Source organism: Balaenoptera musculus, chromosome 4 (assembly GCF_009873245.2).
Source record: "Balaenoptera musculus isolate JJ_BM4_2016_0621 chromosome 4, mBalMus1.pri.v3, whole genome shotgun sequence".
NCBI classification, from domain to species: Eukaryota; Metazoa; Chordata; class Mammalia; order Artiodactyla; family Balaenopteridae; genus Balaenoptera; species Balaenoptera musculus.
Window position 1 is genome coordinate 53,079,226 of NC_045788.1, and position 25,191 is coordinate 53,104,416.

At 35.3% G+C, this 25,191-nt stretch overlaps 1 protein-coding gene across 3 annotated transcripts in view; it reads left to right on the forward strand.

Annotated features, from left to right (window-relative positions):
* NAALADL2 (N-acetylated alpha-linked acidic dipeptidase like 2) overlaps positions 1-25,191 on the forward strand; it is a 1,542,421-nt gene that overhangs the window by 859,828 nt on the left and 657,402 nt on the right. The window lies entirely within an intron of this gene.

A 25,191-nucleotide genomic window follows, 5' to 3' on the forward strand; every position in this document is an offset into this window, starting at 1 on the left:
TGGACAGTAGGAGAACCTATGCTAGGCTGGCTCCCAATCTCTATTCCTCAGTACTGGGGTGTGCTGCCTCTGAATCATCCAACGGGTGGGAGTACTATAGTAGATCAGATTGGAAATGGAAGTGGGGACAAGGCTCTTACCAAACGTAAATACTGAAAAGTAAGTTTGGGGCTTTGCCTTATAGAAAATAAGGGAGATTGGCGGTAGTTGTAGGGAAGTTACGTCATCAAAACACAATGTCTACTTCCCATGTCTGGAGTACACAAGGGTAGTGGAGGTCACACGAGAGCTAGTGCTGTCAGCTAGTCAACAATTAGAAACTAGCTATTTGATGCATCATAATCAAGTGAATATCTACAGCTGTTGAAGTAATGGAATCCTCTTCATGATAGTATCTACTTGTGACCTGGGCAGGAATAATCTAGATAGGTACTCTGCATTTATATAATGCATGTAGTAGGTACCGAAGACAGTGTGATGGATTGAGCAGCGGATGGGAGCTGAGTGGTCACTGGGATTTATAAAGTGTAAAATACTTTATAGGGATTATCATATTTAATCGTAGCAACTTAATAATGTATGTACTATTATTATCTCCTTTTTCCAGTGAAGCGACTGAGGCTTAAAGATCTTTAATAATCTGCCCAAGATTGTTCAGTAAGTAAATGACAGAATAGAGATTTGAATACATTTTGTCTCCAGAATCACACTTTTCATTCCTCCTTCTCATATGAAGTGGGAATATCCCATTTACTTAACAACTTTATACCTAGGGACTATAAGAGGGAATTCTTAAGATTAAATAAAATGCAGTGCTCCATAATGGTTCTGTAAAAATTAGCGGATAAAAGCCTCCGAAAATTTGAAAATAGAACTCAGTTATCATTTTATAAGAAATATATACTTAATAAAAGCTAACATGCTTATTTTATATAAATAACTGAAATTATTTTTCAAACCAAACATCAAGACATTTGGAGAAGAAACACATTGCTTTTATATATAGAAGCTATGTTTATTGTCATCTATCTGACAGCATGTTTGCCTAATAAATCAATGTATTGAATTCATCATTTAAATAAAAATCATAGAAAATTAAACACAGTTTTTGGAAACCAGTCATTGCCATTGTGTCAGCTTTCACAGCAGAGCTGGAAATTGTTAAGTGCCTTTCAGATGAAACATTCTTCTAGTAAAGGATGGCTTCCTGACGGTTATTTATCTTGAGAGGCTATAAACCTTTGGATTAATTGCGTATTTTGTACAAATGTCAGCTACTGATTTCATTTTGATGGATCTATTCATATCCTGTTGGAGCTTTAGGTGAGTTAAGGTATTGCTTATCATCAGTCTTCTTTGGCTGACCTCTGAAAAGTAAAAATCAGTTGTCATAAGAAAACCATTTTTTCTTATAGAGTCTTCAAGAGACAGCAAACATATTCTTGTGCTGTTTGATAGAACTACGAAGGTAGTACAGATATTAAGAACAAAATTGGAGCTAGTTTTGTTCATTCTTACTAAACTGGCAACTTTAAGCTATGTAGATATCAAAATGAAATGTAATTAATAAGAACATGATTCCATTTGCACACGTTCTTTGTTAATTCAAGCCCTAACCATTAAGACCCACAATTCAGCAGTATAGACCTTCTTGGGTGTTAATTTGGATCCATATACATAGGTGTTTGGTTTTGTGGTGACTTCACAACGCACAAGTGTGTAATGCATTTGTGTCAAGTAATGGGGCTTACTAATTCTTTACATGTTGTTTGCAACTTTAGATGATATAAATTGCTTTCCTATAATTGGGCTCATTTAGTGGTTCCCAGAGACCACGACTCTCTTCTTCCCCAACTGAAGTTACTTGACATCTACATGCAATCAAATTACCATCACAGTCTCTGAGATTAATCACTATTAAGGGGATATATGAGAGTCTCTAACTCCATCTTTCTTTCTTTTTATTTAGAGATTTACTGTAAAGTATTTTTTATTTTATTTTTATTTTTTATTGAAGTATAGTTAATTTACAGTGTTGTGTTAGTTTCAAGTGTACAGCAAATTGATTCAGTTATATATATATCTATATATATATACATATATATATTCTTTTTCAGATTCTTTTCCATTATAGATTATTACAAGATATTGAGTATAGTTCCCTGTGCTATAAAGTAGGGCCTTGGTGTTCACCTATTTTATATACAGTAGTGTGTCTATGTTAATCCCAAACTCTTAATTTATCTCCCCCACCAAACCCCATTATCCTCTTTGGTAACCATAAATTTGTTTTCTACATCTGTGGCTCTATTTCTGTTTTGTAAGTAAGTTCATTTGTACCCTTTTTTTAGATTCCATGTATAAGTGATATCATTATGATATTTGTCTTTGTCTGACTTACTTCACTTAATATGATCATCTCTAGGTCCATCCATGTTGCTGCAAATGACATTATTTCATTCTTTTTTTATGGCTGAGTAATACTGCATTGTGTGTGTGTATATATATATATATATATATATATATATATACACACACACACCACATCTTTATCCATTCATCTGTCTATGGATGTTTACGTTGCTTCCATGTCTTGGCTATTGTAAATAGTGCTGCCGTGAACACTGGGGTGTGTGTGTCTTTTTGAATTAGAGTTTTCTAACTCAATCTATCCAAACTTCAGTTTCCTCATCTTTGATGTTTCAGTACATATACTCTTCAGGATTGAAATGCATGTTGATAAATCATCATTATTATTAGTGCTGGTTCATCAATAATCAGAGAAGTATCACCAAAAACTTACATTTCTCCCATGTTAATATTATGTCTATTTCCTCTAATAAAATGCCAATTCTTAAATCATAGTCCTGATGTATCACTTGGTCCTTCCTCTCGTGGCACTTTGTCTTGCATTTCTTAGTCTTCTCTGCCCAGGGACTGAAGACTGCTCCAGATTTATAAACTCATGCAGGAGTCCTGCTATCTGGGAACCAATTACCTGACAATTGACTGCTTACCTGGATTTTTTCACATTGTTCAGTGTTATGTTTCTCATCACCAGGCTGTGGCCACCTCTCAGGCCACTTCTATGGCTTCCTTAATGTCCCTTGGAGAATTCTGGCCTCAGGAGTTATGCACGTTAATGCCCTCTAACCACTGGGTCAGAAATCATTTTAGTTGATGACCTTTCTCATTCTTAGAAGTGATATGGTTGTCTGCATACCCCTAATTCAGCAATTTAACCCTTGATTTTATGCATACAGGCCAGTCCACACTCATTCCTTTGAAAACATTTCAAACAATCTATCAATCTGGGCCTGATTCTTTTTATAATTAAAATAATTCTTTTGGATAGGATAGGAAGTAAGACTGTGAGGACTGGTTTAGTCAGACAGACAGGCTGGGTAGTAATAAACATACTCCTGGAGAAAAATGTACGACCAAATGGAATTATCTCTAAATAGAATTATTTCTTTTCTATTAATTTCTCTGATATCATGACATGTCAGTAGATCCTTAATGGATAAATAATTTTAGTGCCAATTTTTAATCATCCTTCTCAAAGATAAATGCATTTTCTAGCCTGCCAATAATCTGTCACAAGTGTACCGCATGGCTTCTTATTTGATTTGTAAAATTCTTTTTTGACTTTTAGTTATGACAAGAAGTAGTATAAATGCATTCATATGAAAAAAGATGACCAATTATGAATATTGCATATCCTGATTCCCATTCCCTCATTTTTTCACATATACCAGTGTCCTTAATATTAAAACAAAATTGTGTCCACCTAGAGGGCTGGGAGGGAGATGCAAGAGGGAGGAGATATGGGAATATATGTATATATATAGCTGATTCACTTTGTCATACAGCAGAAACTAACACACCACTGTAAAGCAATTATACTCCAATAAAGATGTTAAAAAAAAAATTAAATTCTGCTGTGGCCGTTTTCTTTAGCACAATTTTTGGTTCCATTAGTTTATAGGAAATAAAATGAATTACCTCAGACTTAATAACCTGCAAGAGAATATTAAAAAAATCTTTAAAGATAAATGCAAATAGTTGCAACAAGTTCATTGCAAAGTAGATAAATTATTTACAATTGCTACCTTTCTAGAGTATATAATTTAGGAAGGGAAGTCAAAAAACTAAAAAGCCTATTTAAGCCAACTATATAATGTAAAATAAATAGAGTAAGTGCTAGAGTACTGGGGACAGGGCACATAGTGAACTGCAAGGCTCACGCTTTGTCTAAAATAGCCGAGCATTCTCCACTCCAGTAGATTGTCCAGAAGCAAGAATTCCAGACCAGTGATGTCAGATCTTCAATTCAAAAGATGAGACCAGAAAAGAAAGGAGAAAAAAGAAGAATCAGAAATTCTGGATTTTTAAAAACTTCCGATTTTAAATGTTAATAAAATACAAGATATAGGAATATCAATGCTTTAGGTATTTGATACATTGTTATTTTGGATTATGTCTACAATATAATTGAATTCAGAAAAAAAATCAGAACAATTTTTTTCCCTTTTTTTCTCTCTGGTTATACACGTGCTGAGTACAGCCCAACATGGTGTATATAGCCAAAACATACAGAGAGAGGTATTGAACAATATAAAAATAAGGACATTTCAGTTCTTTGAGAGCAATATTGAGGAAAGCCTGGCCAGCAACATTGTGTGCACATTTCCAGTTTGCAGTGCTCACAGAAGCTTTGTTTTTCCAAAAATAACAAGCAGAAGAAGAAACTCTACTTTGCATGACTTTCTTGCTTAGGATTCAAATTAAATGTTTTTGTTTTGTTAATTTCATATAGACTAAAAATTAGTTCAAGTATTCCCAAAGAGCATGATTTAATTTGGAAATATGTGCATATATTTTTAAAGACTCTAAAAATAGTCTGCTGGCCATCCATGAAAAGTAATACTAAAGGTGGCAATTAACAGAAGTTGCTTGGTTGGTACCTTTTTCTCACAGCTTAACCCAGTTCAATATAATTATGTAACATTATTATGGCTGTGAAAAGTGCACTGAGTGATTATAAGAAAAATCAGAGCTCTAGTTTTAACTATACACCACTTTAAACATTGTGTAGCCATAAGCAGCCATGAACTCATATGAAGATATGCTTATGCCCATATTCTAAGAATTAAAACAAGGATTTGGAGTAGTGGGCTCTAAAGAATTAGTTCATTTCCCTTATTTTTTCCTTCTATTATCTTCGGGTCTTTGTCTTCATTGGAGTTTGTTAGGAAATCCAAACCCATTGGCTAATGAGAGAAATTAAATCATAGTTTGTGTATATAGAAGCCATAAAAATGGTGAAGACTAAGGAAAGGGCAGGGGAACATGAATAGGTAATATCCATGTTAATTTAACTGTGTTTAATGAGTAGCCTGATCAAGTTTCTGAAAACTATTATGTATATTTCAGTTCTTTGCTACCTGAATTTTTAGGTTAAAATGAAACATACTTTTTAGTTGTTTCATGTATTATGTACTTCATATATTATGTAAATGGATTCCAAATATTAAATAATATTCATGTACTATGTAAATGTTCCATAGTAGATAATTAAAAGATATTTATTAAAAGAATATCTATTAAAAATTCATGTGTTATAAAAAAAAATACCAGGACTTCCCTGGTGGCGCAGTGGTTAAGGATCCGCCTGCCAATGCAGGGGACACGGGTTCGAGCCCTGGTCTGGGAAGATCCCACATGCCACGGAGCAACTAAGCCCATGCGCCATGACTACTGAGCCTGTGCTCTAGAACCCATGAGCCACAACTACTGAGCCTGCATGCCACAACTACTGAAGCCTGCACACCTAGAGCCTGTGCTCTGCAACAAGAGAAGCCACCGCAGTGAGAAGCCCACCCACCGCAACTAAGAGTAGCCCCCGCTCTCTCCAACTAGAGAAAGCCCATGTGTATCAACGAAGACCCAATGCAGCCAAAAATAAATAAATAAATTAATTAATTAAAAAAACAAAAACAAAAACCCAAAATGCATATCAGAGCTTCCATAGGATTTTTTCTCCTATACATTTGCTTTCTATTTCAATCATTTTTGTTCTTATTTTTATTACTTCCTTCTTTTAAATTTCATTTGAGTTTATTTTGCTGTTATTTTTCTAATTTCTTGAAATTGAAGCTAAATCATTGACTTTCTATTTTCTTACTTACTTGTTTAAGGCAATACATTTTTCTCTAAGCTCTGCTTTAGCTGCTTCCCCAAAATACTGCTATGTCATATTTTCATTATCATTCATTTAAAAATATTCCCTATTTGTATTTTAATTTCACCTTTGACTTACTGGTTACTAAGGAGAATTATCTAATTTCCAAGCAACTGGAATTTCTGCTTATATTTTTCTTTTTTGTTTCTAGCCTAACTCCACTGTGTTCAAAACATACAGTTTGTATGATTTTAGTGTTTTGAAGTTTGTTGAGGCTTGCATTATGGCCTACCATATGGGAAATTTTGGTAAATGTTCCATGTGCACTTAGAAAGTTATTGGGTATGGTTTTCTGTGTATGTCAAATTGGTCAATTTTTAAATTATTATTCCAGTCGTATTATTCCAGAAAAGTCAACTTTTTTTTTCTGCTTATTCTATCAATTAGTGAGAGAAGTTTATTAAAATTTCCAACTCTGATTGTAAATTTGCATATTTTCTTTGTACTTTCAAATTTTGTTTTGTAAGTTTTAAAGCCTACCTCACTTAACTGGAGATCAAGGAGTTTTGTCTGTTTGGTTTAACCATTTACCTGAAATAAACACCATGGCTGCCACACAGTAGATACTCAGTGGTCATTTTGCAGGGGGAGGGCCAGGGGGAGAATGAATGTGAGAATAAAAATACGTATCTAGTAGCAAAGTCCAAAAAAATATGCATGGGACAGTTCAAAGTGAGATTTGACCAACTGCCAAAGAAGTTAAGATGTTCTAGCCAGATTTTGCCAGATGGGAGCTTTTACATTTCCTTGTACATAGTAGATATTCAGTGATGAGAGCACTATTCTTTGTTTGTTTGTTTTTTTCCTTCATCTGGGAGCATATTAGCCATCTGCTTTTGCTTCATCAATTGGATTAGCATCACCAATATTCATTCAGTGGTATGAACATACACACACAAAGACATATTTGACCTAGATTCAAGAAATGTCCACCATCTCTAGATTACTAGAAAGAATACAATTCTCTGAAACTTTGCTTACTGCTCTATCCTCCTGACTTGATGATGTCACCTTGCTCTGCCAGTCTTCATTAACTGGCATCTCTATAGTCAGCTGTTTGGCGTGGGCCAGGGCAAAGAAACAAATTTCTAGACATCTTTTCTTAAAACTTGGGAATTATTCTAATTCTTTCCTAGGCCCATTTTAATATAATTTCAAATTTTGCATTCAAATATTGTATGAATATAAACCACCTAAAACAATGATTGACACAGAGCAAACACTCAGAAAATGTTAGTAGTGGTGACAGTATAAATGCCGTAACTATTATGAGTATTTATTTTAAAAAGCATTTGAATTGTGAACTCAATTTTGCCAACAGGTAATAGTTTTTGTTTTTGTTTTTGTTTTTTTTTTGTTTTTGTTTTTATTACCAGGAGAGCATTTTCCTGTTGGGATTATTTTCTTGCATTCTTTTGTTAAACGTTTTTGCTCCTCTGTGTTTTCTATTTTTTCCTCCAGTAAATACACATTAATTACATAATGCAAAAATAAAAACTTTTAAAGGGAGATGATGGTAATTTTTCTGTGAAGAATAAGTAACCAATAATCTGAGATCCTTCTAGACTTAACTTTTCCATTGTGCTCCTTGTCTTAACTGTTAAGGACCTGTAGGGAAGAAAGAAAATATAAAACATTGAATCCAGTGTCTAGAATTCAAATGTGTGGCAGTATATTCAAATATCATGAACTTTCTCAGAAGAAGAGAAAGATGGCAAATAGGGCTTAATATCAATAGTTCCAACCATGAATCAAATTATGTCCATGTATATATTCTGATGCAGTTCTTCTACTAAAGTAGATGCTGTTATTCTTGTTTCAGTACTTGGGACAGATCATTTAGGACAGGAAAAGGGAAAGAAAAGTAACCTTTGTTATACTCCTGGAGGTGCTAGAGACTGTGCTAAGCACTTTACATATGCATTTAATGCTCTCAAAAAAACCTTAACATGTTACTATTCAACATATTACAATGTGGAAACTGAGGCTCAAAAGATACTGATATGCACAAAGTCATTTGGCTTATATGTGAAAACCAAAATGTAAGCCCTCTTTTACCAAATGCATAATCCAGAGTCTTTCCACTCTCTATACTCCTCCTCCCAAAGCTCCTGTCCCTCTCCACCTGCACCTACTACCCTCTACCAATCTTTTGTTGACAGTTGGTTGTCCAATTATCCAGGATTATTCATGATGTTCAGCAGATGAGGGTCTGGCCCAACTAGGGATAGTATATGTCAGAAATACATTACCATCAATGCTGCTCATTTCTTCTCTAGCAATAAGCCTCTTTTCTTCTTTCTTCACATATACAATAGAGATGAAGCTTGTAAATGACAGCTTATTCAAATATCTCAACATGCAATACGTTTTTCTTGTCAAAACCCTAATTTTCTATCATTTTAACATTTACTTTTCATTTTTCATTTTTGTTTCCATACTGTTATGACTTTCAATGACCAGATATCTCTACAGATTGATTTCAATGCATTTCATAAAGATGAGTGTTTTAAGAGTTTTTTCTCGTGATTTATGCAACATGTCATATAATGAGTATGATTTAATAGAGAAGATTTCACTCAAGTGCTGAAATGAATGTGTGCATGAAGGAAGGTAGTCTTGATTAACAAGTGACAAGTAACACAAATTCTTACTGATTTTGATTATTGTCCTCATGGAGACATTATCATTCATTGTTTTGACAATAGCTTTAATGTATTTGTAGTGTCACAGAAAGACAATATCTAAAAATTATTTTTTAAATATATTAATTCCCCCCCATTATATAAGGTTACTTCATTGTTTTAGTCAACCTTGCTGTACTACTCAAGATTTAATTTGCTATGTTGGAAAATAAATGAAAATAAGTATGTTAAAATTATATTTTCAATATAGTCTTAACAGTATATTTAGTAAAAAACATTTACTGATTATTTGCTATGGTTCCCATTTACTAAGCACAAGGAACTGTAGTTAGAGTTTTAGGATGTGTTAAAAAGAGTGAGACTCAATACTTGTCCTTAAAAAGTTTATTTTTTAAGTTTAGTAAAATACATTAATAATTTTGTGTTAACGTCAAGAACAGGGAATCATGCTAGTGTTTCAGGTACTTTAGAAGTTTCTCAGTAAAAATGCTTATTCTGAAGTATGGAGACCAGTCACTTTTGTTATGATCTTATTGAAATGGAATATGCTTCTCCCAATATTTATTCATTGGATCATAGAGTAGTGACTATTTAAATCAAGAGTCCATGTAAGGGGCCCCTCAGGCAGCCACTCCCGTGGGCACACGCCCAGGAGCTGCTTCTGCCCCGTGCTCTCTCCCTCTGCCTTTCACTTCCCAGCTGCCAAGATCTTGGAAGCTTTGAAGCTCAGCAAAGAAGGGAAATCCATTGAGAACAGTCTGTAAAGTTAAAACAGAATCTCTGAACCCCCAGCATGGATGGAAAACCAGCATCGTTTGCCGTAGAGTAACAATATATCAATACTGCATATGCTGTGTGGATGAAAGGCTCTTGGTGCTCCAGCCAGGCATCAGGGCCATGCCTCTGAGGTGGGAGAGCCAACTTCAGGACACTGGTCCACAAGAGACCTCCCAGCTCCACGTAATACCAAACGACAAAAATCTCTCAGAGATCTCCATCTCAACAACAAGACCCAGCTTCACTCAACGACCAGCAAGCTACAGTGCTGGACACCCTATGCCAAACAACTAGCAAGACAGGAACACAGCCCCATCCATTAGCAGAGAGGCTGCCTAAAATCATAATAAGGCCACAGACACCCCAAAATACACCACCAGACGTGGACGTGCTCACCAGAAAGACAAGATCCAGCCTCATCCACCAGAACTCAGGCACTAGTTCCCTCCACCAGGAAGCCTACACAACTCACTGAACCAACCTTAGCCACTGGGGACAGATACCAAAAACAACGGGAACTACGAACCTGCAGCCTGTGAAAAGGAGACCCCAAACACAGTAAGATAAGCAAAATGAGACGACAGAAAAACACACAGCAGACGAAGGAGCAGGGTCAAAACACACCAGACTTAACAAATGAAGAGGAAATAGGTAGTCTACCTGAAAAAGAATTCAGAATAATGATAGTAAGGATGATCCAAAATCTTGGAAATAGAATAGACAAAATTCAAGAAACATTTAACAAGGACGTAGAAGAACTAAAGAGGAACCAAGCAACGATGAAAAACACAATAAATGAAATTAAAAATACTCTAGATAGGATCAATAGCAGAATAACTGAGGCAGAAGAAAGGATAAGTGACCTGGAAGATAAAATGGTGGAAATAACTACTGCAGAGCAGGATAAAGAAAAAAGAATGAAAAGAACTGAGGACAGTCTCAGAGACCTCTGGGACAACATTAAACGCACCAATATTCGAATTATAGGGGTCCCAGAAGAAGAAGAGAAAAAGAAAGGCACTGAGAAAATATTTGAAGAGATTATAGTTGAAAACTTCCCTAATATGGGAAAGGAAATAGTTAATCAAGTCCTGGAAGCACAGAGAGTCCCATACAGGATAAACCCAAGGAGAAACACGCCAAGACACATATTAATCAAACTGTCAAAAATTAAATATAAGGAAAACATATTAAAAGCAGCAAGGGAAAAACAACAAATAACACACAAGGGAATCCCCATAAGGCTAACATCTGATCTTTCAGCAGAAACTCTGCAAGCCAGAAGGGAGTGGCAGGATATACTTAAAGTGATGAAGGAGAAAAACCTACAACCAAGATTACTCTACCCAGCAAAGATCTCATTCAGATTTGATGGAGAAATTAAAACCTTTACAGACAAGCAAAAGCTGAGAGAGTTCAGCACAACCAAACCAGCTTTACAACAAATGCTAAAGGAACTTCTCTAGGCAAGAAACACAAGAGAAGGAAAACACCTACAATAACAAACCCAAAACATTTAAGAAAATGGGAATAGGAACATACATATCGATAATTACCTTGAATGTAAATGGATTAAATGCTCCCAGCAAAAGACACAGGCTGGCTGAATGGATACAAAAACAAGACCCATATATATGCTGTCTACAAGAGACCCACTTCAGACCTAGAGACACATACAGACTGAAAGTGAGGGGATGGAAAAAGATATTCCATGCAAATGGAAATCAAAAGAAAGCTGGAGTAGCAATTCTCATATCAGACAAAATAGACTTAAAATAAAGAATATTACAAGAGACAAAGAAGGACACTATATAATGATCAAGGGATCGATCCAAGAGGAAGGTATAACAACTGTAAATATTTATGCACCCAACATAGGAGCACCTCAATACATAAGGCAAATACTAACAGCCATAAAAGGGGAAATCGACAGCAACACAATCATAGTAGGGGACTTTAACACCCCACGTTCACCAATGGACAGATCATCCAAAATGAAAATAAATAAGGAAACACAAGCTTTAAATGATACATTAAACAAGATGGACTTAATTAATATTTATAGGACATTCCACCCAAAAACAACAGAATACACATTTTTCTCAAGTGCTCATGGAACATTCTCCAGGATAGATCATATCTTGGGTCACAAATCAAGCCTTGGTAAATTTCAGAAAACTGAAATCGTATCAAGTATCTTTTCTGACCACAATGCTATGAGACTAGATATCAATTACAGGAAAAGATCTGTAAAAAATACAAACACATGGAGGCTACACAATACACTACTTAATAACAAAGTGATCACTGAAGAAATCAAAGGGGAAATCAAAAAATACCTAGAAACAAATGACAATGGAGATACGACGACCCAAAACCTATGGGACGCAGCAAAAGCAGTGCTAAGAGGGAAGTTTATAGCAATACAAGCCTACCTCAAGAAACAGGAAACATCTCGAATAAACAACCTAACCTTGCACCTAAAGCAATTAGAGAAAGAAGAACAAAAAAACCCCAAAGCCAGCAGAAGGAAAGAAATCATAAAGATCAGGTCAGAAATAAATGAAAAAGAAATGAAGGAAACAATAGAAAAAAATCAATGAAACTAAAAGCTGGTTCTTTGAGAAGATAAACAAAATTGATAAACCATTAGCCAGACTCATCAAGAGAAAAAGGGAGAAGACTCAAATCAATAGAATTAGAAATGAAAAAGGAGAAGTAACCACTGACACTGCAGAAATACAAAAGATCATGAGAGATTACTACAAGCAAGTCTATGCCAATAAAATGGACAACCTGGAAGAAATGGACAGATTCTTAGAAATGCACAAACTGCCGAGACTGAACCAGGAAGAAATAGAAAATATGAACAGACCAATCACAAGCACTGAAATTGAAACTGTAATTAAAAACCTTCCAACAAACAAAAGCCCAGGACCAGATGGCTTCACAGGTGAATTCTATCAAACATTTAGAGAAGAGCTAACACCTATCCTTCTCAAACTCTTCCAAAATATTGCAGAGGGAGGAACACTCCCAAACTCATTCTACGAGGCCACTATCACCCTGATACCAAAACCAGACAAAGATGTCACAAAGAAAGAAAACTACAGGCCAATATCACTGATGAACATAGATGCAAAAATCCTCAACAAAATACTAGCAAACAGAATCCAACAGCACATTAAAAGGATCATACACCATGATCAAGCGGGGTTTATCCCAGGAAAGCAAGGATTCTTCAATATATGCAAATCAATCAATGTGATACACCATATTAACAAATTGAAGGAGAAAAACCATATGATCATCTCAATAGATGCAGAGAAAACTTTGACAAAATTCAACACCCATTTATGATAAAAGCCCTGCAGAAAGTAGGCATAGAGGGAACTTTCCTCAACATAATAAAGGCCATATATGACAAACCCACAGCCAACATTGTCCTCAATGGTGAAAAACTGAAACCATTTCCACTAAGATCAGGAACAAGACAAGGTTGCCCACTCTCACCACATTATTCAACATAGTTTTGGAAGTGTTAGCCACAGCAATCAGAGAAGAAAAAGAAATAAAAGGAATCCAAATCGGAAAAGAAGAAGTAAAGCTGTCACTGTTTGCAGATGGCATGATACTATACATAGAGAATCCTAAAACTGCCACTAGAAAACTACGAGAGCTAATCAATGAATTTGGTAAAGTAGCAGGATACAAAATTAATGCACAGAAATCTCTTGCATTCCTATACACTAATGATGAAAAATCTGAAAGTGAAATTAAGAAAACACTCCCGTTTACCATTGCAACAAAAAGAATAAAATATCTAGGAATAAACCTACCTAAGGAGACAAAAGACCTGTATGCAGAAAATTATAAGACACTGATGAAAGAAATTAAAGATGATACAAATAGATGGAGAGATATACCATGTTCCTGGATTGGAAGAATCAACATTGTGAAAATGACTCTACTACCCAAAGCAATCTACAGATTCAATGCAATCCCTATCAAAGTACCACTGGCATTTTTCACAGAAGTAGAACAAAAAATTTCACAATTTGTATGGAAACACAAAAGACCCCGAATAGCCAAAGCAATCTTGAGAACGAAAAATGGAGCTGGGGGAATCAGGCTCCCTGACTTCAGACTATATTACAAAGCTACAGTAATCAAGACAGTTTGGTACTGGCACAAAAACAGAAATATAGATCAGTGGAACAGGATAGAAAGCCCAGAGATAAACCCACACACATATGGTCACCTTATCTTTGATAAAGGAGGCAAGCATATACAGTGGAGAAAAGACAGCCTCTTCAATAAGTGGTGCTGGGAAAACTGGACAGATACATGTAAAAGTATGAAATTAGAACACTCCCTGACACCATGCACAAAAATAAACTCAAAATGGATTAAAGACCTAAGTGTAAGGCCAGACACTATCAAACTCTTAGAGGAAAACATAGGCAGAACACTCTATGACATACATCACAGCAAGATTCTTTTTGACCCAGCTCCCAGAGAAATGGAAATAAGAACACAAATAAGCAAATGGGACCTAATGAAACTTAAAAGCTTTTGCACAGCAAAGGAAACCATAAACAAGACCAAAAAACAACCATCAGAATGGGAGAAAATATTTACAAATGAAGCAACTGACAAAGGATTAATCTCCAAGATTTACAAGCAGCTCATGCAGCTCAATAACAAAAAAACGAACAACCCAATCCAAAATGGGCAGAAGACCTAAATAGACATTTCTCCAAAGAAGATATACAGATGGCCAACAGACACATGAAAGAATGCTCAACATCATTAATCATTAGAGAAATGCAAATCAAAACTACAATGAGATATCATCTCACACTGGTCAGAATGGCCATCATCAAAAAATCTAGAAACAATAAATGCTGGAGAGGGTGTGGAGGAAAGGGAACACTCTTGCACTGTTGGTGGGAATGTAAATTGATACAGCCACTATGGAGAACAGTATGGAGGTTCCTTAAAAAACTACAAATAGAACTACCATACGACCCAGCAATCCCACTACTGGGCATATACCCTGAGAAAACCATAGTTCAAAAAGAGTCATGTACCAAAATGTTCATTGCAGCTCTATTTACAATAGCCAGGACATGGAAGCAACCTAAATGTCCATCATCGGATGAATGGATAAAGAAGATGCGACACATATATACAATGGAATATTACTCAGCCATAAAAAGAAATGAAATGGAGGTATTTGTAATGAGGTGGATGGAGTTAGAGTCTGTCATACAGAGTGAAGTAAGTCAGAAAGAGAAAAGCAAATACAGTATGCTAACACATATATACGGAATCTAAGGGAAAAAAAAAAAAAAAAGGCCATGAAGAACCTAGTGGCAAGACGGGAATAAAGACACAGACCTACTAGAGAATGGACTTGAGGATATGGGGAGGGGGAGGGGTGAGATGTGACAGGGTGAGAGAGTGTCATGGACATATATACACTACCAAATGTAAAATAGATAGCTAGTGGGAAGCAGCTGCATAGCACAGGGAGATCAGCTCGGTGCTTTGTGACCACCTAGAGGGGTGGGATGGGGAGGGTGAGAGGGAGGGAGATGCAAGAGGGAAGAGAAATGGGAACATATTGTATATGTATAACTGATTCACTTTGTTATAAAGCAGAAGCTAACACACCATTGTAAGGCAATTATACTTCAATAAAGATGTTTAAAAAAAAAAAACATTATGCTAAGTCAAAAAAAAAAAAAAAAGAATCCATGTAAGTTTTGGTACCATCCAGGTTTATGTCATTGCATTAGAGAACCAAGCAGATGACACTGAAGACTTATAATGTCTTACTGATTGGATTAACTTGTCCATTTTGTGAATCAACTTTTAGATTTAGTTTAGATAATTTAGGTGCTTAATCGGAAAGTGACCTTTGACAACTATTTTCCCTAAAAGACAGAGAAAGAGTCTCTAAAGCCAGGCGCTATTAACAGTAAGTATAACATTCTTGTGCTGGGCTGGTGCATTCTATAAAAGCTTATTAGCCTCCATTTTTTTTTTCTTTTCACATTTCTTCTTTCTAAAATGTATTTTTAAATGCTTCATCATTAGATACTACTGTATTTTTTTTCTTACAATCTAAATATGCACACATTATTAACCAGGGATGGAATTATCTCCTGTACAAATGTGTGCAAAGGATGAAAGATGTAGAGATATACCACTAGACTTTTATTTTTTCTAATTCAGTTAGTAACAGATGTACTGGCAGTTTATTTTATTTCATTTCTGTGTGTCCTGGGTTTTAGTCTTTTATTTTACTGTTTGTGTAATATCAAGTTAAAAGAAATATCAAATTAATGAATTGAGTATTAATTACCAGCTTTATGCCAGGGATTTAGCTAGTGATCACCAAGCCCGTCTGTGTGCCTTCCATAACGTGCAAAGCAGACAGCTATGTACCATGTTCTCCTTGATCACAAGGAGAAGGAGACAGGAAGATCTCTTTCAGCTAATCTACCTCTGTGCTAGTTTTTTTAAAAAATGGAGTATATAAGAAGCAGTTTTTTCTTTCTTGTTCAGATGGTTCTCAAACGCTGAAATTTAGACTACTGTGTTCTTAAAATACTTTGATTTCTCTAAGTCTTATTTTCTCATGAGCATAAAGATCTCTTTCTTCCAACCTCATACCATCTAACTTTTAATTATTTTACCCAAATACTATGCTTTATAAACCTCAACATTTTTATTGCTTTTGGAAAGCATCAGGGTTTGGAAGACTATCTGCTCCTTCTAAATAGCAGTGTAGTATAGTGGAAATCTAAAATACAATGTAGTGTAGGAGAAATCTGACCTCCTTAAAATCTGGGACATTTTACATCTTGGTTACATTGCCTGACCCTCAAATTTCTTACCTGTAAAACAGTAACAGTACTTACATGAGGGTCTTTTTGTGAAATAATTATGCACAATGTTTTCAGTCTCTAGAGTAGACATTAAATACATGATTTACTGTTAATATGGTCTTTTAAAAGGCAAAAAGTAGTTGAGCAAGTAATCATGTTTTATTTGGCATGGTGTTAGTGGGTGGCTGGGAGGAAAAGTGAAACAATGTTCCTTTACCCTCCTAACCACTTAATTTCTTGCTATCATGTGTGATACAGTTTTACCATGCATTTTAGTCTTAATATTTCTAAAGCAAAATTGAGATAAAACGTCAGTTCGTGCTGTAATCTTGAAATTTACTAGGTACCTATAGTGCATGATTCACAGAATTTACTACATTGAATACCAAGTCAAATAACAACCTTAAAGAAACTTTTGACTTATTAATATGTGAGAAATATCAAACGGGTACAATATGAGTATGTGTGTATGTTATTTTATATGCACATAAGAAAATCTCGGTGGACATTAGTACATGCGCTGTTTGTTTTCTGTGTAATGCGAGTGTGTTTCTTTAGACGTTTTCTTTCCCCGTTCATTTATAGTAGAATCTTGGCACTCACCCTTGCACTAGGAATACTACATGCATCGCTTCCTCCAATTCGAACACCAGGGTTACTCTGTGGCTCATCCAGTAGCAGGTGTGAAACATTGATATAAACAGAATTTTGTCTACCAAAGCCAAAATCCTCCCATTTCCAGTCTCTACCAGCCAGTGAAACACTAATACCAAACTTACTTCCAAATTCAAGTCTCAGGCATCACAGTTCATTATGCTTCCTGCCAAAACTACTGGCCCATGGAAACTCCTAAAAATTAAGGCAGAGCGAAATTTTTGTCAAATATCGTGTGATTTTAGGTGACACACTCCTAGTTTTGCAGCTTTTTCTGAAATTAGTAAATTGAAATTGTATTGCAGTTAATTACTGAATAACATTTCTCTTTGAATATAGCAAACTGCCTAATTATAACAGAACTGTTCACTGTATATTTCAAAATATTGTGGGGGAAAAAAGTTCAGAAATCTGTAGATTCTCAATAAAATTTCTGCATTTTAACATTCTAAGGGATTTGGAATAATTAATGGATAGAATCATTTGACCAAACCATTTGTATCAATAAAACTGATTTATGTAAAACAATTTAGATTTAAAGGTTACATAATTTCAGAACATAGAATTCATATAGCTTCTTTAAAACATTTTTGGAAGGGTGGTTCAGGGGGCAAGACTCGTATAAACAATTTGATAAATTTAAAATACAGTTTTAAAGGCAGTAGAATTAAAAATTGATCTTAGGAAGATTAAGCTTGAACAGGCATTTATTATCTTAATTATTTGGAATGTTAGGCAATATTTATTAGGAAATGTTTTCTCTATCATTTTTTAAAGACCAGTACTTTTATAACCATGTGTATACCAAAGCTTTGTTAACATCTTTCAGGATGCATTTTTGTGATATTGATAGAGTGGTATTCAGACTACTGTAATACATGTTCCCTTAAATCCAGTCAACCATCATAGTGTACAAGATTTGAATAAGATAATCTCTATAAGGTACAGATAATGTGTAAAATGATATATCAATAAATTTTGAACAAATATTTACAATGTAAGTCTGTGGAAGATGCAGGAATTTGGGTCATAATTCTTAGCTGCTTATCCAGATTTTTCCCTATTAGATGCTGTGGGAATAGTAATCAGTACTTACAAAGACATCATGTCTAATACATGTAGGGAGTTAGGTGCTCAAGTTAGTGCATTTTTGGTTTTGGTATTATTTTTAGGTAGGTACTGTACAAAACATGTAGAGGCTGTGTACATTATCATATACCTCCTTTAAAACACTGGTATCCTGAGCTGACAGGATAGTAAGAGAAGTTGGCAAGGGAATCAAAACGTAGGATAGAGTACTGTGGCAAGTGATGAAACCAGAAACCCAGCACTTTGAGGATTAATAGCAAGTGACACAGGGAGCAATGAAAGAGCTATGATTCAAAGAAGAACTAATAAAATTAGTATAGCATTAAAGATTTTGAATCAGCAGTTCACAGTTCTCCCATAATAAGAACATCAAGGTCAGACAATTTTTAGTTTAAGAATAATATCTATTCAGAAAGAGAAAAACAAATACTGTATGTTAACACATATATATGGAATCTAAAAAAAAAAAATAAAGGTTCTGAAGAACCTAGGGGCAGGACAGGAATAAAGATGCAGATGTAGAGAATGGACTTGAGGACACAGGGAGGGGGAAGGGTAAGCTGGGATGAAGTGAGAGAGTGGCATGTACATATATACACTACCAAATGTAAAATAGATAGCTAATGGGAAGCAGCTGCATAGCACAGGGAGATCAGCTCAGTGTTGTGACCACCTAGAGGGGTGGGATAGGGAGGGTAGGAGGGAGATGCAAGAGGGAAGAGATATGGGGATATATGTATATGTATAGCTGATTCACTTTGTTATACAGCAGAAACTAACACAACATTGTAAAGCAATTATACTCCAATAAAGATGTTAAAAAAAAGAATAATATCTATTTTTCAAAAATTATAATTATATTCAAGTTCTCCCAAAAAAAAGATCGAGGGACTAAATACTCTCTACCTCATTTTATGAGGTTTGTGTAACTTCAAATTAAAATCATGCATGAAAGTTGCATACCAGCTTTACTTATAAAAATAGACATGATAATTGTGAATAAAATGTTTTCAAAATAAATCACATAATAGCTAAAAATCATAGTGCATTCTACTAAGTAGAGTTAATTTTTGGAATGCAAGTTTGAGTTAATGCTAAAAAATTTCAATTAAGGTAATCCACCCTATTAAGAAAAGGATAATATTATTGTCTTAATAAATGCATCAGAATTTCTGATAAAATTCAATACCTAATTATAAAACAGCTCCTATCAAAATGAGAGGAACATATTTAATCTAATATTTAGAAATAACTATCACAACTTATTAAATATTTTATTAAATATCTTCTGGAGGTTTAAGCCTGCTTAGTAATCAAAAAATTACAATCTATAAATGACTAGAAAGGTAGTGATAAAGCTTCATTATTTGCTTATCATATTTTTAATGAAGAAAACTAAGAAAAAGATAAAAATGTTATAATTAGAGTCTAGCAGGATTACTTGATAGAACAATGGAATAGTATTCCTGTACACCATCAATAAGCAGAAACTATTTTAATTTTAAAACATTTTTATGTTAACACTAACTGGGTATTTGATAATATTAAGGGCTTATTGTTATTTTATTATAAGGATGATATTTCTCCTGATATTGATCTTGTCTCAGTGTAATTCTAATCATAATCTTGATATGGAAATTCATACACTCATTTTAATATTAGTATAGAAGAGAAAAAGAAAAACATAAGATGTTCTTGAGGAAGAACAAGTAGGAGGACTTGCCCTTCTGAATACGGAGGCATATTTTAAGGTAATAATAATTAAAATAGAATATTTCTATGAAGATGGATCAAAAGGACTAATGGAATTGACTAAGGAGCTGAGTCAGACTCACAGACATGTACAAATTTGTATATGACTGTCACTACACATGAGTGAAGAATATGACAAAGGGGACTAGGATGATTATTCATATGGAAAAAAGTAATATTTCATGCATTCCTACCCCATACCACACACACACACACACACACACACACACACACACACACACACACAAATATCCCAAGTAAACACTGAAATGTGAAAAACTTAATTCTTTAAAACTTTTATGAGAATGACTTCATTACCTCAGGTTTGAGAGGAATTTCTTTTCTTTTTAATTAATTAATTAATTAATTAATTTATGGCTGTGTTGGGTCTTCGTTGCTGTGCGTGGGCTTCTGATTGTGGTGGCTTCTCTTTGTTGTGAAGCACAGGCTCTAGGCACATGGGCTTCCGTAGCTGTAGCACATGGGCTCAGTAGTTGTGGCTCGTGGGCTCTAGAGCGCAGGCTCAGTAGTTGTGACGCATGGGTTTAGTTGCTCCGCGGCATGTGGGATCTTCCTGGACCGGGGCTCGAACCTGTGTCCCCTGCATTGGCAGGCAGATTCTTAACCACTGTGCCACCAGGGAAGTCCCTGAGAGGAATTTCTTAAGCACATCAGGAAAATGTGCAAACCATTACACTGTATTTAAAAAAACATGTACACAAAGGCTCTCTGGAGCAAATGACACCATGCTGTGGCCAGCTTATGGCACTGTACATTCTATTAAAAACAAACAAGAAACCAAAAACCTTTAAAAAATGTACATTAAGATTATAAACTTTTATAATACCATAAAACAAGACACTGAAAATGAAAGAGAAGCCAAAAACTGGGAGAAGATAAGTACCAGTACCCTATACCTGACCTAAAAATATTATCAGGAATACACAAAAGCTTCCATAAATTTGGGCAAAAGACACAGATAGTCATTGCATAGAAAGGGAATATGGGTGGCTAAATAATACATGAAAAAATCTTCATTAGTAATCATGGAACTGCAAATTGAAATCATAGTTGGATACAATTTTACCTTTATTGGATAGCAAAAGTTAGATACTCTAAAAATAGGACCTCTTAAATAATGCTGGTAGTACAACAAGCTTTGGAAAACTATTTAGCATACCCTGTAACCCCAGTGACAGTATTTCTGAGTTACATAATGATATACAATTTTACACCCACTACCCTTGGTAAAAATATAAGATAAAATAAAATAAAATAAAATAATAAAGATAATACCAGGTATTGGTGAGGAATGGAAGAATAAGTTTCATGCAGACCTGGCAGCAGTGTATTCAGAACTTTTAAAAAAGCATTTTGGCATTTTTGATTAAAGTTATACAAGCACATAACCTATGGACCAGTAAGTCCTTCCCTAGAGAAATTCTTGCATGTATCTATTAGGAAACATAGACAAGAATGATCAATGCAGCATTATTTGTAATAATGAAAAAACAAAACAACTTTAAAATACTTGTCTCAGGAAACTGATAATAAACCTGGAGGAATCTCAGAAATTTAATACTGAGTGAAAATCAAATCACAAAAGAATATACGTATATTTACAATAATCATCATATTGTAAGTTGCTAAGAGAGTAGATCTTTTTTTTTGTTTTTTAAGTTAATTAATTAATTAATTTTTGGCTGTGTTGGGTCTTTGTTTCTGTGCGAGGGCTTTCTCTAGTTGTGGTAAGTGGGGGCCACTCTTCATCGCGGTGCGCGGGCCTCTCACTACCGTGGCCTCTCTTGTTGCGGAGCACAGGCTCCAGACGCGCAGGCTCAGTAGTTGTGGCTCACGGGCCTAGTTGCTCCGCGGCATGTGGGATCTTCCCAGACCAGGGCTCGAACCCATGTCCCCTGCATTGGCCGGCAGATTCTCAACCACTGCGCCACCAGGGAAGCCCAGAGAGTAGATCTTAAATGTTCTCACCACAAAAAATAAATGATAGCTATGTGATGTGCTGAAGGTGTTAGCTAATACTATGGTGGTAATCATTTTGTAATATATAAGTGTATCAAATCATCATGTTGTACACTTTAAACTTACGTAATGTCATATGTCAATATATGTAAAAAAAGAATATATAGAAGATACCAACTATATAAAGGTAGAAACTCAAAGCCTAAGGAATGAACTGTTAAGGACTTATAGATACATACATATTAAACCTATAAAAAGAAGACAAAGGAAGCCACAAAAAGAGAAAAAAGATTGGTGATTACCCTGGGGGCCAGGGTAACTGATGAAATAAAGACTATCTAGAGGGCCTCAGTAATATTGGAGATGTTATACTTCATAGGCTGGGTCATTCTTTCATTATTCTTCATAAGTTATATATGTTATATATTATATATTCAATCTTTTCATAACATTTAAAAATGAAATTATAATACAAAAAGTATATATCCTTTAAATTGAAAGTGAAATAGAGAATACAAATATCCTTTACTCAGTAATTTTAGCTTAATAGTGAATAATATTTAGAAATTCTCCAGCATTGAGACAAATTACTAATTCTTCAGTTGAGTCCCTAAAGTAGTATTTTATTTACCTTTCAAGGCCATATTGTATAACATAAACATCTTGAAACGTTTTTTTGTGTTGCTTACACTGTAAAGCACTTTGAACCTGAGAGTAGCAAAAGAAATGGCAGAGTAAACATCTTGCCTACTAATTGGTAGACTTATGGTCATCAATTGACTGGGTAGAGGAGCAAAAAAAAAAAAAAAAGTCTAAAGTAGTATTAAAATTTCTCTTCTCTTTTTCTGTTAATGTTGACTGTACATAGTCAAATTTGCATGAATAAAAAGTGTGTATTCTGCAACTCCACTTTATACATATTACAAAAGGACATTATTGATTATTAATTTCCAAATGGCTTTTTCATCAAACTGAGTTAAGTTTCAATTCAATTAGTTTACTTGCCCTGTCCAAAATACAGCAGAAAGAACTGCAGTTAGGAACAAAGAAAGAGAGTTGCAGAGGCAGAGATCAGATACAGCAATGAAAGAACAGGGAAGAAGCAAGATGAGGGAGTAGGAAATACTAGCCTGTATTCACCACTCCTCCCCCACAACCAAAAAAAAAAAAAATAGATACCCAGGCACTAAAATAGGTCTGGGAGGGCTATGGCAACACCCTGGATCAAAAAAAAAAAAAAAAAGGAGAAAGGATTGTGGGGGAGATCAGTTTAGATGGGACATCCAAAGATGGCTAGGGACCAAGAAGGGTGGAGGCTATTGGTATCAACCATGCAGAGGATGCCACCATGGTCCCCAGTGGTTGGCTCTGTGGAAGATCCTAACAATCTTGTCACTCAGGACTGTAACACCCCGACAGCCACAAACTCCCCACAGCTTTCATGGTGGGAGGCCCCAAAACGTTCTGGCATGGACTTCAGCGACCTGATGCTTAGAGGATACCAGCAGCTTTCACCACTGAGGTAACCAAAAGCCATCACTGCTGCAGACTCCCAGGAGAGGGAGGTGCTGCTATCCCTCTCCACACCCAAAGGAATTGCTGTTGCAGAGTCCCCAGAACCAGGGCTGCCACCCCCCCCACAACCGTGCACATTCCCCAGAACTCAGAGCCATGGCTACTCTGCTATACCTGCACTTTAGACCTGGATATAGCTGCCATTCCATGTGTTCTTGTGACTTAGGCAATAGAGTCACTGCCACTGTAGGCTGACGAGTATCCTGGATCCTGGGAGCTGCTATCACTCTACAAGCACCTGTACTCCAGACCCTGGCTTTGTGATTGCTCTATGGGTGTCCATTCATCAGACACCCATGTCACCCTCACTGTAATAGCCCTGCAAGCCAACCAGGCACCAGGAGGGATCCCTTCAGCCAAAACATCCTACATGGGAGAAAAAGAGACAGGGAGTCCCCAGCAGCCTTTGCTACCAAACAGCCCTCACTGCTACTGTGTACAGCCACAACCTTGGCCACTGAGGACCCCTACAATCTTATATCAGACAAAATAGACTTACTTCAAACACTGTAAAGACACAAAGAACGTCATTATGTAATTACAAAGGGATTGATTCATTAAGAGTATGTAACAATTGTAAATGTATAGGTACTGAGCACTGACACCTATATTAAGCAAACATTAACAGATCTGAACAATATAATAATAGTTGGGGACTCCAATACCCAACTTTAAACAATGGATATATCATCCAGACAGAAAATCAGTAAAGAAATATTGAATATGAACTACACTTTAGACCAAATGAACCTAACAGACATATACAAGATATTCTACCCAACAACAACAGAATACACCTTCTTTTCAAGCACACATAGAACATCTCCAGGATGGATCATAATTTAGGTCACAAAACAAGACTTAGCAAATTTAAGAAGTATGAAATCGTATCAAATATCTTTTCTGACCACAGTGGTATAAAACTAGAGCTCAGTAATAGGAAGAAAGCTGGAAAAATTTTAAACATGGAAATTAAACAACATACTCCTGAGTAACCAGTGTGTCATGGAAGAAATCAAAAGAGAAATAAAAATACATCTTGAGAAAAAATGGAACAGAACATATGAATACTTATGGGATGCAGCAAAGGCAGTTTTAAAAAGAAGTTTATAGAGATAAATACTTTAAGAAAAAAGAAAGATCTCAAATGTGCAATCTAACTTTACGCCTGAAGAAAGTAGAAAGAGAACAAACTAAGCCCAAAGTTAGCAGAAAGATGGGAATAACAAAGATCAGGAAATAACAGAAATCAATGAAATAGAGACGAGCAAAACAATGGAAAAGATCAATGAAACTGAGCTATATTTTTGAAAAGATAAACAACATCAACAAACCTTTAGCTAGACTAAGAAAAAAGAAGACTCAAATAAAATCTGAGATAAAGGAGGAGACATTACAACTGCCACCACAGAAATACAAAGGAACTTAAGAGACTACTATGAACAAATATCAGCCAACAAATTGGAAGCCTAGAATAAAGGATAAAATCCTTCGGAATAAATTTAACCAAGGAGGTGAAAGACCTGTACACTGAAAACTTTAAGACTGATGAAAAAAATTAAGATACAAATCAATG